Source organism: Panulirus ornatus, chromosome 9 (genome assembly GCF_036320965.1).
Source record: "Panulirus ornatus isolate Po-2019 chromosome 9, ASM3632096v1, whole genome shotgun sequence".
NCBI classification, from domain to species: domain Eukaryota; kingdom Metazoa; phylum Arthropoda; class Malacostraca; order Decapoda; family Palinuridae; genus Panulirus; species Panulirus ornatus.
In genome coordinates this window covers 14648589-14666632 of record NC_092232.1, presented here as the reverse complement: position 1 = coordinate 14666632, position 18044 = coordinate 14648589, and the positions used below count along the sequence as shown (strand labels likewise).

Genomic DNA, 18044 nt, shown 5'->3' with positions numbered 1-18044 from the left:
CCCCATACACATGTATATACATACGTCCACACACGCAAATATACATACCTACACAACTTTCCATGGTTTACCCCAGACGCTTCACATGCCTTGATTCAATCCACTGACAGCACGTCAACCCCGGTATACCACATCGCTCCAATTCACTCTATTCCTTGCCCTCCTTTCACCCTCCTGCATGTTCAGGCCCCAATCACACAAAATCTTTTTCACTCCATCTTTCCACCTCCAATTTGGTCTCCCTCTTCTCCTCGTTCCCTCCACCTCCGACACATATATTCTCTTGGTCAATCTTTCCTAACTCATTCTCTCCATGTGCCCGAACCATTTCAAAACACCCTCTTCTGCTCTCTCAACCACGCTCTTTTTATTTCCACATCTCTCTTACCCTTACGTTACTTACTCGATCAAACCACCTCACACCACACATTGTCCTCAAACATCTCATTTCCAGCACATCCATCCTCCTGCACACAACTCTATCCATAGCCCACGCCTCGCAACCATACAACATTGTTGGAACCACTATTCCTTCAAACATACCCATTTTTGCTTTCCGAGATAATGTTCTCGACTTCCACACATTCTTCAAGGCTCCCAGAATTTTCGCAACCATACAACTTTGTTGGAACCACTATTCCTTCAAACATACCCATTTTTGCTTTCCGAGATAATGTTCTCCACTTCCACACATTCTTCAAGGCTCCCAGAATTTTCACCCCCTCCCCCACCCTATGATCCACTTCCGCTTCCATGGTTCCATCCGCTGCCAGATCCACTCCTAGATATCTAAAACACTTCACTTCCTCCAGTTTTTCTCCATTCAAACTCACCTCCCAATTGACTTGACCCTCAACCCTACTGTACCTAATAACCTTGCTCTTATTCACATTTACTCTTAACTTTCTTCTTTCACACACTTTACCAAACTCAGTCACCAGCTTCTGCAGTTTCTCACATGAATCAGCCACCAGCGCTGTATCATCAGCGAACAACAACTGACTCACTTCCCAAGCTCTCTCATCCACAACAGACTTCATACTTGCCCCTCTTTCCAAAACTCTTGCATTCACCTCCCTAACAACCCCATCCATAAACAAATTAAACAACCATGGAGACATCACACACCCCTGCCGCAAACCTACATTCACTGAGAACCAATCACTTTCCTCTCTTCCTACACGTACACATGCCTTACATCCTCGATAAAAACTTTTCACTGCTTCTAACAACTTGCCTCCCACACCACATATTCTTAATACCTTCCACAGAGCATCTCTATCAACTCTATATATGCCTTCTCCAGATCCATATATGAATATATATATATATATATATATATATATATATATATATATATATATATATATATATATATATATATATATATTCTTTTTATTATACTTTGTCGCTGTCTCCCGCGTTTGCGAGGTAGCGCAAGGAAACAGACGAAAGAAATGGCCCAACCCCCCCCATACACATGTATATACATACGTCAACACACGCAAATATACATACCTACACAGCTTTCCATGGTTTACCCCAGACGCTTCACATGCCTTGATTCAATCCACTGACAGCACGTCAACCCCGGTATACCACATCGATCCAATTCACTCTATTCCTTGCCCTCCTTTCACCCTCCTGCATGTTCAGGCCCCGATCACACAAAATCTTTTTCACTCCATCTTTCCACCTCCAATTTGGTCTCCCTCTTCTCCTCATTCCCTCCACCTCCGACACATATATCCTCTTGGTCAATCTTTCCTCACTCATTCTCTCCATGTGCCCAAACCACTTCAAAACACCCTCTTCTGCTCTCTCAACCACACTCTTTTTATTTCCACACATCTCTCTTACCCTTACGTTACTCACTCGATCAAACCACCTCACACCACACATTGTCCTCAAACATCTCATTTCCAGCACATCCATCCTCCTGCGCACAACTCTATCCATAGCCCACGCCTCGCAACCATACAACATTGTTGGAACCACTATTCCTTCAAACATACCCATTTTTGCTTTCCGAGATAATGTTCTCGACTTCCACACATTCTTCAAGGCCCCCAGAATTTTCGCCCCCTCCCCCACCCTATGATCCACTTCCGCTTCCATGGTTCCATCCGCTGCCAGATCCACTCACAGATATCTAAAACACTTCACTTCCTCCAGTTTTTCTCCATTCAAACTCACCTCCCAATTGACTTGACCCTCAACCCTACTGTACCTAATAACCTTGCTCTTATTCACATTTACTCTTAACTTTCTTCTTCCACACACTTTACCAAACTCAGTCACCAGCTTCTGCAGTTTCTCACATGAATCAGCCACCAGCGCTGTATCATCAGCGAACAACAACTGACTCACTTCCCAAGTTCTCTCATCCCCAACAGACTTCATACTTGCCCCTCTTTCCAAAACTCTTGCATTTACCTCCCTAACAACCCCATCCATAAACAAATTAAACAACCATGGAGACATCACACACCCCTGCCGCAAACCTACATTCACTGAGAACCAATCACTTTCCTCTCTTTCTACACGTACACATGCCTTACATCCTCGATAAAAACTTTTCACTGCTTCTAACAACTTGCCTCCCACACAATATATTCTTAATACCTTCCACAGAGCATCTCTATCAACTCTATCATATGCCTTCTCCAGATCCATAAATGCTACATACAAATCCATTTGCTTTTCTAAGTATTTCTCACATACATTCTTCAAAGCAAACACCTGATCCACACATCCTCTACCACTTCTGAAACCACACTGCTCTTCCCCAATCTGATGCTCTGGACATGCCTTCACCCTCTCAATCAATACCCTCCCATATAATTTACCAGGAATACTCAACAAACTTATACCTCTGTAATTTGAGCACTCACTCTTATCCCCTTTGCCTTTGTACAATGGCACTATGCACGCATTCCGCCAATCCTCAGGCACCTCACCATGAGTCATACATACATTAAATAACCTTACCAACCAGTCAACAATACAGTCACCCCCTTTTTTAATAAATTCCACTGCAATACCATCCAAACCTGCTGCCTTGCCGGCTTTCATCTTCCGCAAAGCTTTCACTACCTCTTCTCTGTTTACCAAATCATTTTCCCTAACCCTCTCACTTTGCACACCACCTCGACCAAAACACCCTATATCTGCCACTCTATCATCAAACACATTCAACAAACCTTCAAAATACTCACTCCATCTCCTTCTCACATCACCACTACTTGTTTTCACCTCCCCATTTGCGCCCTTCACTGAAGTTCCCATTTGCTCCCTTGTCTTACGCACTTTATTTACCTCCTTCCAGAACATCTTTTTATTCTCCCTAAAATTTAATGATACTCTCTCACCCCAACTCTCATTTGCCCTCTTTTTCACCTCTTGCACCTTTCTCTTGACCTCCTGTCTCTTTCTTTTATACATCTCCCACGCAATTGCATTTTTTCCCTGCAAAAATCGTCCAAATGCCTCTCTCTTCTCTTTCACTAATACTCTTACTTCTTCATCTCACCACTCACTACCCTTTCTAATCAACCCACCTCCCACTCTTCTCATGCCACAAGCATCTTTTGCGCAATCCATCACTGATTCCCTAAATACATACCATTCCTCCCCCACTCCCCTTACTTCCATTGTTCTCACCTTTTTCCATTCTGTACTCAGTCTCTCCTGGTACTTCCTCACACAGGTCTCCTTCCCAAGCTCACTTACTCTCACCACCCTCTTCACCCCAACATTCACTCTTCTTTTCTGAAAACCCATACAAATCTTCACCTTAGCCTCCACAAGATAATGATCAGACATCCCTCCAGTTGCACCTCTCAGCACATTAACATCCAAAAGTCTCTCTTTCGCACGCCTATCAATTAACACGTAATCCAATAACGCTCTCTGGCCATCTCTCCTACTTACATAAGTATACTTATGTATATCTTGCTTATTAAACCAGGTATTCCCAATCACCAGTCATTTTTCAGCACATAAATCTACAAGCTCTTCACCATTTCCATTTACAACACTGAACACCCCATGTATACCAATTATTCCTTCAACTGCCACATTACTCACCTTTGCATTCAAATCACCCATCACTATAACCCGGTCTCGTGCATCAAAACCACTAACACACTCATTCAGCTGCTCCCAAAACACTTGCCTCTCATGATCTTTCTTCTCATGCATAGGTGCATATGCACCAATAATCACCCACCTCTCTCCATCAACTTTCAGTTTTACCCATATTAATCGAGAATTTACTTTCTTACATTCTATCACATACTCCCACAACTCCTGTTTCAGGAGTATTGCTACTCCTTCCCTTGCTCTTGTCCTCTCACTAACCCCTGACTTTACTCCCCAGACATTCCCAAACCACTCTTCCCCTTTACCCTTGAGCTTCGTTTCACTCAGAGCCAAAACATCCAGGTTCCTTTCCTCAAACATACTACCTATCTCTCCTTTTTTCACATCTTGGTTACATCCACACACATTTAGGCACCCCACTCTGAGCCTTCGAGGAGGATGAGCACTCCCCGCGTGACTCCTTCTTCTGTTTCCCATTTTAGAAAGTTAATACAAGGACGGGAGGATTTCTGGCCCCCCGCTCCCGTCCCCTCTAGTCGCTTTCTACGACACGCGAGGAATACGTGGGAAGTATTCTTTCACCCCTATCCCCAGGGATAATATACATATATATATACATATACACATACACACACATACACATACATACGCACATATACACACACACACACATACATATATATACATATGAAAAATGTGAGAAACAATTTAGAAAACTGAAACTTCTAGCTTGAAATGAATGAAAAAATGAATGTCACATAATGGTTCAACCTCTGGCTATGGAAAAAGGAAATGTATATATATATATATATATATATATATATATATATATATATATATATATATATATATATACCGGGGTTGACGTGCTGTCAGTGGATTGAATCAGGGCATGTGAAGCGTCTGGGGTGAACCATGGAAAGCTGTGTAGGTATGTATATTTGCGTGTGTGGACGTATGTATATACATGTGTATGGGGGTGGGTTGGGCCATTTCTTTCGTCTGTTTCCTTGCGCTACCTCGCAAACGCGGGAGACAGCGACAAAGCAAAAAAAAATATATATATATATATATATATATATATATATATATATATATATATATATATATATTATATTCTTTCTTTTTTCTTTCAAACTATTCGCCTTTTCCTGCGTTAAGAACAGTGGACTGGGCCTCTGAGGGAATATCCTCACCTGGCCCCCTTTCTGTTCCTTCTTTTGGAAAATAAAAAAAACAAAAACAAGAGGGGAGGATTTCCAGCCCCCGCTCCCTCCCCTTTTAGTCACCTTCTACGACACGCAGGTAATATGTGGGAAGTATTCTTTCTCCCCTATCCCCAGGGATAACAGGATAACATATATATATATATATATATATATATATATATATATATATATATATATATATATATATATATATATATATATGTTATCCCTGGGGATAGGGGAGAAAGAATACTTCCCACACATTCCTCACGTGTCGCAGAAGGCAACTATAGGGGACAGGAGTGGGGGGCCAGAAACCCTCCCCTCCTTGTATTTTAACTTTCTAAAATGGGAAACAGAAGGAGGAGTCACATGGGGAGTGCTCATCCTCCTCGAAGGCTCAGACTGGGGTGTCTAAATGTGTGTGGATGTAACCAAGATGAGAAAAAAGGAGAGATAGGTAGTATGTTTGAGGAAAGGAACCTGGATGTTTTGGCTCTGAGTGAAACGAAGCTCAAGGGTAAAGGGGAAGAGAGGTTTGGGAATGTCTTGGGAGTAAAGTCAGGGGTTAGTGAGAGGACAAGAGCAAGGGAAGGAGTTGCACTACTCCTAAAACAGGAGTTGTGGGAGTATGTGATAGAGCGTAAGAAAGTAAATTCTAGATTGATATGGGTAAAACTAAAAGCTGATGGAGAGAGATGGGTGATTATTGGTGCATATGCACCTGGGCATGAGAAGAAAGATCATGAGAGGCAACTGTTTTGGGAGCAGCTGAATGAGTGTGTTAGGGGTTTTGATGCACAAGACCGGATTATAGTGATGGGTGATTTGAATGTAAAGGTGAGTCATGTGGCAGTTGAGGGAATAATTGGTATACATGGGGTGTTCAGTGTTGTAAATGGAAATGGTGAAGAGCTTGTAGATTTATGTGCTGAAAAAGGACTAGTAATTGGGAATACCTGGTTTCAAAAGCAAGATAGACATAAGTATATGTATGTAAGTAGGAGAAATGGCCAGAGAGCATTATTGGATTACGTGTTAATTGATAGGCGTGCGAAAGAGAGACTTTTGGATGATAATGTGCTGAGAGGTGCAACTGGAGGGATGTCTGATCATTATCATAAGGAGGCGAAGGTGAAGATTTGTAGGGGTTTTTAGAAAAGAAGAGAGAATGTTGGGGTGAAGAGAGTGGTGAGAGTAAGTGAGCTTGGGAAGGAGACTTGTGTGAGGAAGTACCAGGAGAGACTGAGTACAGAATGGAAAACGGTGAGAACAAAGGAGGTAAGGGGAGTGTGGGAGGAATGGGATGTATTTAGGGAAGCAGTGATGGCTTGCACAAAAGATGCTTGTGGCATGAGAAGTGTGGGAGGTGGGTTGATTAGAAAGGGTAGTGAGTGGTGGGATGAAGAAGTAAGATTATTGGTGAAAGAGAAGAGAGAGTTATTTGGACAATTTTTGCTGGGAAAAAATGCAAATGAGTGGGAGATGTATAAAAGAAAGAGGCAGGAGGTCTAGAGAAAGGTGCAAGAGGTGAAAAAGAGGGCAAATGAGAGTTGAGGTGAGAGAGTATCATTAAATTTTAGGGAGAATAAAAAGATGTTCTGGAAGGAGGTAAATAAAGTGCGTAAGACAAGGGAACAAATGGGAACTTCAGTGAAGGGGGCTAATGGGGAGGTGATAACAAGTAGTGGTGATGTGAGGAGATGGAGTGAGTATTCTGAAGGTTTGTTGAATGTGTTTGATGATAGAGTGGCAGATATGGGGTGTTTTGGTCGAGGTGGTGTGCAAAGTGAGAGGGTTAGGGAAAATGATTTGGTAAACAGAGAAGAGGTAGTAAAAGCTTTGAGGAAGATGAAAGCCGGCAAGGCAGCAGGTTTGGATGGTACTGCAGTAGAATTTATTAAAAAAGGGGGTGACTGTATTATTGACTGGTTGGTAAGGTTATTTAATGTATGTATGACTCATGGTGAAATGCCTGAGGATTGGTGGAATGCTTGCATAGTGCCATTGTACAATGGCAAAGGGGATAAGAGTGAGTGCTCAAATTACAGAGGTATAAATTTGTTGAGTATTCCTGGTAAATTATATGGGAGGGTATTGAATGAGAGGGTGAAGGCATGTACAGAGCATCAGATTGGGGAAGAGCAGTGTGGTTTCAGAAGTGGTAGAGAATGTGTGGATCGGGTGTATGCTTTGAAAAATGTATGCGAGAAATACTTAGAAAAGCAAATGGATTTGTATGTAGCATTTATGGATCTGGAGAAGGCATATAATAGAGATGATAGAGATGCTCTGTGGAAGGTATTAAGAATATATGGTGTAGGAGGCAAGTTGTTAGAAGCAGTGAAAAGTTTTTATCGAGGATGTAAGGCATGTGTACGTGAAGGAAGAGAGGAAAGTGATTGGTTCTCAGTGAATGTAGGTTTGCGGCAGGGGTGTGTGATGTCTCCATGGTTGTTTAACTTGTTTATGGATGGGGTTGTTAGGGAGGTGAATGCAATAGTTTTGGAAAGAGGGGCAAGTATGCAGTCTGTTGTGGATGAGAGAGCTTGGGAAGTGAGTCAGTTGTTGTTCCCTGATGATACAGCGCTGGTGGCTGATTCATGTGAGAAACTGCAGAAGCTGGTGACTGAGTTTGGTAAAGTGTGTGAAAGAAGAAAGTTAAGAGTAAATGTGAATAAGAGCAAGGTTATTAGGTACAGTAGGGTTGAGGGTCAAGTCAACTGGGAGGTAAGTTTGAATGGAGAAAAACTGGAGGAAGTAAAGTGTTTTAGATATCTGGGAGTGGATCTGGCAGTGGATGGAACCATGGAAGTGGAAGTGAATCATAAGGTGGGGGAGGGGGCGAAAATTCTGGGAGCCTTGAAGAATGTTTGGAAGTCGAGAACATTATCTCGGAAAGCAAAAATGGGTATGTTTGAAGGAATAGTGGTTCCAACAATGTTGTATGGCTGCAAGGCGTGGGCTATGGATAGAGTTGTACGTAGGAGGGTGGATGTGCTGGAAATGAGATGTTTGAGGACAATATGTGGTGTGAGGTGGTTTGATCAAGTAATGTAAGGGTAAGAGAGATGTGTGGTAATAAAAAGAGTGTGGTTGAGAGAGCAGAAGAGGGTGTTTTGAAATGGTTTGGTCACATGGAGAAAATGAGTGAGGAAAGATTGACCAAGAGGATATGTGTCAGTGGTGGAGGGAACGAGAAGTGGGAGACCAAATTGGAGGTGGAAAGATGGAGTGAAAAAGATTTTGAGTGATCGGGGCCTGAACATGCAGGAGGGTGAAAGGCATGCAAGGAATACAGTGAATTGGAACGATGTGGTATACCGGGGTCGACGTGCTGTCAATGGATTGAACCAGGGCATGTGAAGCATCTCTGGGGTAAACCATGGAAAGTTGTGTGGGGCCTGGATGTGGAAAGGGAGCTGTGGTTTCGGTGCATTATTACATGACAGCTAGAGACTGAATGTGAATGAATGGGGCCTTTGTTGTCTTTTCCTAGCGCTACTTCGCACACATGAGGGGGGAGGGGGTTGTTATTCCATGTGTGGCGGGGTGGCGATGGGAGTAAATAAAGGCAGTATGAATTATGTACATGTGTATATATGTATACGTGTGTGTGTATATATATGTGTACACTGAGATGTATAGGTATGTATATTTGTGTGTGTGGACGAGTATGTATATACATGTGTATGTGGGTGGGTTGGGCCATTCTTTCATCTGTTTCCTTGCGCTACCTCGCTAACGCGGGAGACAGCGACAAAGCAAAATAAATAAAATATAAAACATAATATATAATATTCAAGGAATAGAGTGAATTGGAGCGATGTGGTATACCGGGGTTGACGTGCTGTCAGTGGATTGAATCAAGGCATGTGAAGCGTCTGGGGTAAACCATGGAAAGCTGTGTAGGTATGTATATTTGCGTGTGTGGACGTATGTATATACATGTGTATGGGGGTGGGTTGGGCCATTTCTTTCGTCTGTTTCCTCGCGCTACCTCGCAAACGCGGGAGACAGCGACAAAAAAAAAATATATATATATATATATGTGTGTGTGTGTGTGTGTGTGTGTGTGCATATTTCAACAAATATCACCTTAGCATTACAGGATCTAATCATAGATATTCAGTATAATAATCAAGCAACACATGCAAATAAAACTACATAATAAACTTTAAACTTATGATATCATATGAACAATTCAATCTCCACAGAAAGACAGGCTCATTCTATAGAGAAAAATAAGATCATTATAACTGAGAACATAAAAGCACATGCTACACTGGAAAAAAAGCCCACAGAACATAAATATATATTTCCTACTCATGGATCATGCCTTTACACACTCCATGTCCAATCAAGCAAGCAAAATGCACATACCACATGGGCACAGAAAGATATACAACCTAAATTTTTCCTTACAAGTTACAGTCCTCATAAATCAGAGAAACTAACTTCAACACAACCAATCACCATAAATGGGAATAAGAGAACAAATCGAAACTTTAAATACCACATCCATTGACCTAATCACTGAAAAAACTGAAAACTGGCACTCCTTCCTTTACACACTGATCATCAAGACCTGGTGCACATTAATGAAAATCCACTTGTATTTCACCAATCTAACAGACCTCATAAAGCACTCTTGACCCTTTCCAGTGAAAGCTCTTCTAAAGAACACATAAACTTACACTTGAAATTATACTAAAAAGCAGCTACGAACTTACTTCACAGCTAAACAGGAAAAGCATGTAAAACCTACATAGAATCCATCCAGAAACAACTGCTCACCCATCCTTCACTCCCACTGATGCAAGCAATGCTATGAAAACCTTAAATAACTCTCTTACTACTGGCCCAGATAACATCATGAACTTTCAAGTAAAACACTATTGCCCACTCGTAATCGAAGCACTACAAATAATGTCAACCATTCCAGGTTACGCAACATCAACATAATCCATAACATCTAGAGACTTGCAAACGTAATACTAAACCTAAAACCCTCCAAACCACTACTCAACTCTCCTTCCTTCTACTGCCCTATATCACTTCTAGCCTTAGTATTTAAACTCTATGCAACAGAATCAAGCCAAGCATCTTACACAGCAAAGCTTCACACCCACGCTTCCACCACACTTGACCTTACACAACAAATCCTAAATGGCTTCAACCAACCACAACCCCTATCCCATACAATACTAAATGCAACAGACAGCAACGAAACATTCGACACTCTCTCCCGACACATCCTCACAAAAACGATACTTTAACACCACCCTCCACAACAGTGACAAATATGGTTGACTAATTTCATAGCCGACCGACAGCCCGCCAAAGAAGTTTCACCATAATACACTTAAAACTACGACGGAGTTCCCCATGGAGCGGTTCTATCTCCAACTCTTTTTAAATCTTTTTCTACATGATTGCCCATTACCTCAAGCAAACAACATAAGAGGTTCTTTCATCTGTAGACAACCTAACAATCACAACTCAGCATTCGAACAACACAAGAGCATCATGAAACGGTATTAGTTTAATATCGTTTCGGACACCCATAGGATTTTAAGTATTGGAATCAATTGTTTATGCAATTCTAAGACATCATTCATTTACACCATTTCTCTCGCAAATGATTACTTACCTAGGAAATTATGATCCTTTTGCTAGCCAATAAACAACGTTTTGGCAACGAACGTTAGTCACTACTATTGTTTGTTTGTACGCTGCGCACACGCAAGATAGGCTGCAGTGCGCAGAATCAAGAGTCTGACGATGTGCATTTGTTCTCTGGACATATCTTGGTCGATTTGACTTTGTATCAGCCAATCAAAGCTCGATATAGGCCTCAACAGCCCCGTGCTTGAATTTGAAATAATTTCCACAATGTTCCTGCGTAGTTGTGTTATCGTGACTGCTTTGAGACTATCGCAAAATCTCATATCAACTGTTACGTAAAAGACGGCGAAGCGTGTAATTCATTTCAAAATCATAGTCCTCCATACTGAAGTGAATCATGTGAAGTGTAACCTGTCTTGTAGTTAACGAGCTGACAAACATTTTTGATTTCATGGCAGAAGAGTTATTCCTAAGTGCAAAGAAAGGAAAAAGTGTAATTATCGTGTTACATTCTAAGGGAACATTTATCGATGGTGCACATCTGGAGCTGTGGACTCTGATTTTATTTGTTAATGACTGGCTCCATAAAGCAAGCAATAAAGTCTAGGATCATCATACCGTCAAGTGTTCGAACCTGTCTCACAGTACTGGTAATGACTGGATCAGTTTCTGTTTGGATTTTTAGAATAGGTATTAGGGAATGATGGCGCCAGTCATTCATAAAATAGGGTTTCCGGCCTAATGACCTTTCTCATAGGTCGATGCCCGTAAAACTCAACAAACATTCTGTTGGGAAGTGACGGAATACTGGTTTGAACATGAACAGCCAGTAGGAGGCCCTGGTATTGTAGGAATCACCCATCACAATTTGGAAAGAGAAATTACGAGAGAAGCCGTGCACTGAGTGACATCTGGGTGTTTGGCGGCATTTAAGAGGCAGACCAAAAAGTTTTACGTTATTCCAGCCGTAGAAACTGTTGCAGTAAACTCGGCTCTGCTGTATATACGGCCAGGGACAATTTTTGCGAGCGACAAGTGGGTAGTCTACAACAGCCTGAGGAACCACGGATACGACCTACTTGGGATTAACGACGAGAATTGTGCTGATCCACATAATTCTAACATCTACACGCGGTTATGAAGGGACATTTAGGAGTGGGTGAAACGACCTGACAAACAAGGCTGTCTGCTTCAAGCCGTACTTAGCACGATACCAGTGCGTCACACAGTACAGACGTCTATCCCCAAGAGGCGGAGAAACATGGCTAGTGCGACTCGTGGATGAGGAGGATAGGACCACGATGACACCAACTCTGAGTCTTCTGAGTTTAATTTAGGTCAGCACACTTTGCATAGGTTACGTCAGGCCGTGGTTAGGTTAGATTTCATTTGGTTTGGTGGATATCGTTGGATAAAGAGGGGGGGGGGGAGGGAATTCTCAAAAGGCAGTGATAGGCTATAGAAATGAAGGCCAGAGACGTGCAAATCCCCCCCCCCCCCAAAAAAAAAAAAAAAAAAAAAAATAAAATGAATAGATGGGTTTTCAGAAAAGAAGAGTGAATGTTGGGGTGAAGAGGGTGGTGAGAGTAAGTGAGCTTGGGAAGGAGACTTGTGTGAGGAAGTACCAGGAGAGACTGAGTACAGAATGGAAAAAGGTGAGAACAATGGAAGTAAGGGGAGTGGGGGAGGAATGGGAATCAGTGATGGATTGCGCAAAAGATGCTTGTGGCATGAGAAGAGTGGGAGGTGGGTTGATTAGAAAGGGTAGTGAGTGGTGGGATGAAGAAGTAAGAGTATTAGTGAAAGAGAAGAGAGAGGCATTTGGACGATTTTTGCAGGGAAAAAATGCAGTTGAGTGGGAGACGTATAAAAGAAAGAGACAGGAGGTCAAGAGAAAGGTGCAAGAGGTGAAAAAAAGGGCAAATGAGAGTTGGGGTGAGAGAGTATCATTAAATTTTAGGGAGAATAAAAAGATGTTCTGGAAGGAGGTAAATAAAGTGCGTAAGACAAGGGAGCAAATGGGAACTTCAGTGAAGGGCGCAAATGGGGAGGTGATAACAAGTAGTGGTGATGTGAGAAGGAGATGGAGTGAGTATTTTGAAGGTTTGTTGAATGTGTTTGATGATAGAGTGGCAGATATAGGGTGTTTTGGTCGAGGTGGTGTGCAAAGTGAGAGGGTTGGGGAAAATGATTTGGTAAACAGAGAAGAGGTAGTAAAAGCTTTGCGGAAGATGAAAGCCGGCAAGGCAGCAGGTTTGGATGGTATTGCAATGGAATTTATTAAAAAAGGGGGTGACTGTATTGTTGACTGGTTGGTAAGGTTATTTAATGTATGTATGACTCACGGTGAGGTGCCTGAGGATTGGCGGAATGCGTGCAGAGTGCCATTGTACAAAGGCAAAGGGGATAAGAGTGAGTGCTCAAATTACAGAGGTATAAGTTTGTTGAGTATTCCTGGTAAATTATATGGGAGGGTATTGATTGAGAGGGTGAAGGCATGTCCAGAGCATCAGATTGGGGAAGAGCAGTGTGGTTTCAGAAGTGGTAGAGGATGTGTGGATCAGGTGTTTGCTTTGAAGAATGTATGTGAGAAATACTTAGAAAAGCAAATGGATTTGTATGTAGCATTTATGGATCTGGAGAAGGCATATGATAGAGTTGATAGAGATGCTCTGTGGAAGGTATTAAGAATATATGGTGTGGGAGGCAAGTTGTTAGAAGCAGTGAAAAGTTTTTATCGAGGATGTAAGGCATGTGTACGTGTAGGAATAGAGGAAAGTGATTGGTTCTCAGTGAATGTAGGTTTGCGGCAGGGGTGTGTGATGTCTCCATGGTTGTTTAATTTGTTTATGGATGGGGTTGTTAGGGAGGTGAATGCAAGAGTTTTGGAAAGAGGGGCAAGTATGAAGTCTGTTGGGGATGAGAGAGCTTGGGAAGTGAGTCAGTTGTTGTTCGCTGATGATACAGCGCTGGTGGCTGATTCATGTGAGAAACTGCAGAAGCTGGTGACTGAGTTTGGTAAAGTGTGTGAAAGAAGAAAGTTAAGAGTAAATGTGAATAAGAGCAAGGTTATTAGGTACAGTAGGGTTGAGGGTCAAGTCAATTGGGAGGTGAGTTTGAATGGAGAAAAACTGGAGGAAGTGAAGTGTTTTAGATATCTGGGAGTGGATCTGGCGGCGGATGGAACCATGGAAGCGGAAGTGGATCATAGGGTGGGGGAGGGGGCGAAAATTCTGGGGGCCTTGAAGAATGTGTGGAAGTCGAGAACATTATCTCGGAAAGCAAAAATGGGTATGTTTGAAGGAATAGTGGTTCCAACAATGTTGTATGGTTGCGAGGCGTGGGCTATGGATAGAGTTGTGCGCAGGAGGATGGATGTGATGGAAATGAGATGTTTGAGGACAATGTGTGGTGTGAGGTGGTTTGATCGAGTAAGTAACGTAAGGGTAAGAGAGATGTGTGGAAATAAAAAGAGCGTGGTTGAGAGAGCAGAAGAGGGTGTTTTGAAATGGTTTGGGCACATGGAGAGAATGAGTGAGGAAAGATTGACCAAGAGGATACATGTGTCGGAGGTGGAGGGAACGAGGAGAAGAGGGAGACCAAATTGGAGGTGGAAAGATGGAGTGAAAAAGATTTTGTGTGATCGGGGCCTGAACATGCAGGAGGGTGAAAGGAGGGCAAGGAATAGAGTGAATTGGAGCGATGTGGTATACCGGGGTTGACGTGCTGTCAGTGGATTGAATCAAGGCATGTGAAGCGTCTGGGGTAAACCATGGAAAGCTGTGTAGGTATGTATATTTGCGTGTGTGGACGTATGTATATACATGTGTATGGGGGTGGGTTGGGCCATTTCTTTCGTCTGTTTCCTTGCGCTACCTCGCAAACGCGGGAGACAGCGGCAAAAAAAAAAAAAAAAAATAGATAAAAAATAAAAATAAATAAGAATTAAAATAGATGAATAAAAAATAAATTAAAATCGAAAAGACATGGTATATGGAATTTTCACATCAAGCATGCAGCACTATATTACACAAAAGGAACGATTCTGCTACTTAGAATGTCTGCATCTCGACAGAAGTCGTTAGTCACTCTTTTAACCCAAGGTAAAAACAAATCCAGCTCACTCCATCCAGTCACCTGAAATAAATAATCACACTGAACAAAACGCCAACTATTCTAGGGCGTCACATACGAAAAATTACATTTACTCCTCACACCACTAACATCAACACATAAGCAACACACAAACCAATTGCCCTTCGTATAGTAAGTGGCAACAGAATGGGACAAGACATAAGAATCCATCGGTATCCTCGATGAGCAATTCATTATTCCCACTTTCAACTATGCCTCATCTGCCTGGTATTGCATCCTCTCAAATGCAAACATAACAAAGCTGCAGATGATGTACTAGTGTATGGTGAGGAGACAAGCCATGATGAAAGGATGAAGTTTTTAGCAAGGTGTGCTGGGGTAGGAATAAGATTCACTCAAAAGGAATTTCAGTTTTGCATGCTTGAGGTTAATTTCATGGAGCATGTAGGTCATGGGCCTGATCCTAAAGAGGAAATAATTTGAACCAAAAAGCAATCTACTGTTTGACCATCTAGAGACGCTGTAACTCCTCTGTGATATAGCTTCTTAGTGAAATACATGATTCTTTAGGTGGCATTTTTATATTTCATTATTTTATTTTATAATTCTTATACTTTCTAACCTTGAATTGAGCTTCTAGCCATGAAGAATTTCATTTTGTATCATGTACACAATTTGACAATAAAGGCATCTTATAATGAAGATGGAACCATCTAGGACAAAGATGATGTGCAACGATTGGTTGGCATGCTATTTAAATTTCTGCCCAATTTAGCTATTGTATTACGTTCTATCGTCTGTCTGGAGGGGGAAGGATGTTGAGTGGAACTGGGGAAATGAGGAAGCTAAAGCATTTCAGGAAATTAAGAGTTCACTGACAAAAGCACCAGTTCGAAAATACTTTTGACTACAACAAACAATTAGTAATTCAGTTCATTGCCAGCATCAAGGGTATTGACGCAGCATTGTTGCAGAAAGACCATCCTTTGTGCTACACTAGCAGGGCACAGACTTATACAGAGTCAGTATGCTATTATAAAGAGATGTTTGCCACTGTAAATGCACTAGAAAAATGGTAAGTTTACTTATGGTAAACCACAAGCCGCTTGAAAGCATTGTGCTTGAAACCTTTAGACAAAGCCCCAAAGAAGGTTCAAGCAATTCTTATAGGAGTCCTTGCATATGACATTAAAGTAAGGTACATGAAGTGCAATCAAATGGTCATGCCTAACACATTAAGTAGAGCCAATTTACCTGTTCAAAATGGGGACTCCGATGAGTTTGAAAAAATTGATGTTACTTTTCTGACATTTGCTGGTGATAGGATAACCTCAGCAAGAGACTAAAAGGCACAAAAAGGGACAACACATTGAAGACTGAAAAGTGTTATTCAACAGGGTTGGCCTTACTAAGAAATCTCAGCTGTCTGGAATTGCCACACCATATTTTGACAAGAGGGATGCATTGTCTAATGAAGATGGTCTTATCCTTAGGGGTGAGACACTTGTCATAACAAAGCAGTTACGGCCCGAGATAAAGGACACACATATTGGTCATGTGGGTATTGAAGGGTGTTTGCGCAGAGCCAGGGAGTGTGTGTGCTGGCCTGACATAAATTCTGAAATAAGATCGGTGCAATGTTATGAGGCCTGTAGGTCTTACAACAGCAAGATAAATGGCAAGGTTGAGTCTGCTGTCAAAAGTGCAAAGAATATGTTAAAGAAGACTGATCATAATGAAGACCAATATATAGCTCTTCTGAACGTTAGGAAAGCACCACCACAAGCCCTGCTCAAAGAATGTGAACAAAAACTATCATACTCATTGTAGAATATTCACTGAAGCCAAACAGTAAAGTTGAAGAGCATGAGGTAGATAAACTGAAATGTTTACAGAATAAACAGACATCTTATTACATATGTTAAAGCTCATGACCTCCCTGAATTATGTGGTGATACTATCAAACAAACCATTTAGGCTTGGAGTGAAGAGGTGGAAAAAGGGAACTGTAACTAAACAGTTAGATGCCAAGTCATATGAGGTAGAAACGGAGTATGGTGGAATACTCCGTAGGAGTATGTGTCACATTAGACGTTCACACGAAACTCCAGCTAGAAAAATGCGTGGTGATCCTCCCACAGATGAAGCAGGTGGTGTTCGGTGAGGATAAGTCCAGTGGTGATGCTAATGTGAAAGATGAAGGCCTTCACAATTATGTTCAGAAACAGGAGTACCATGTCAGTAATCCAGTAATGAATGACAATGTACTTAAAACTAAGTCATGGAGGTGTGTCAAGCCTCCTAAGAGGTTCTCTGATTATGTCTGATTATTAGATGTAGCTGTAAATATTTTGTCATTGATTCTTGTATATATTTTGTATGCATGTGCAGTTTGTTGAGAAAAAGAAAGTATGACGATATTAATTCATGTCAGTTGTGTTTACCCAAAGCAAGTTTTATTTCATTGCTGAGTTTGGCCACAAGAGGCGCTTTATGTTGTTAGATTGGAGCGAGAATACAAGATGTAGAGGATTGTCTACTCTTTGATTCATCCTGTCTGGTTATCATGAGGGGACAAGAAGCACTGCTATTGTAACATACTCCCAATGACACAGTCTCGCACAACATAACTTTCCACTCATAGTATAATCTCAAACAAGCAAAGTATGGTAACACACATTTTATATAAGGCCGCATTCGCTAATATCCATTCTCTGTCATAAGCATTGCACCGAAACCACAGCCCTCTACCCTAACAGGACACCATAGAATTTTCCCTGGTTTCTTTTCATTATCCCCTTCATTTTGACATACTCGTACATCCTCTTTGCTAAACTCTCAACATTAATTCTCTCCATATGTCTAATCCATTTCAGCACACTCCTTTCAATTTTCTCAACCACACTTCTTATTACACACCTCGTTTTTATTTACCACACCTCTCCTTTACCCTTTTATTACTTACTCGATCAGATCACCTCATTTCATTTCCAAGACTGCCCTCCCCCC

General features: G+C 41.7%; 1 long non-coding RNA gene across 1 annotated transcript in view; it reads right to left on the bottom strand.

The window, feature by feature from the left end:
* LOC139750236 (uncharacterized) overlaps nucleotides 1-18044 on the bottom strand; it is a 562931-nt gene that overhangs the window by 269735 nt on the left and 275152 nt on the right. The gene's annotated exons all lie outside the window — the stretch shown is intronic.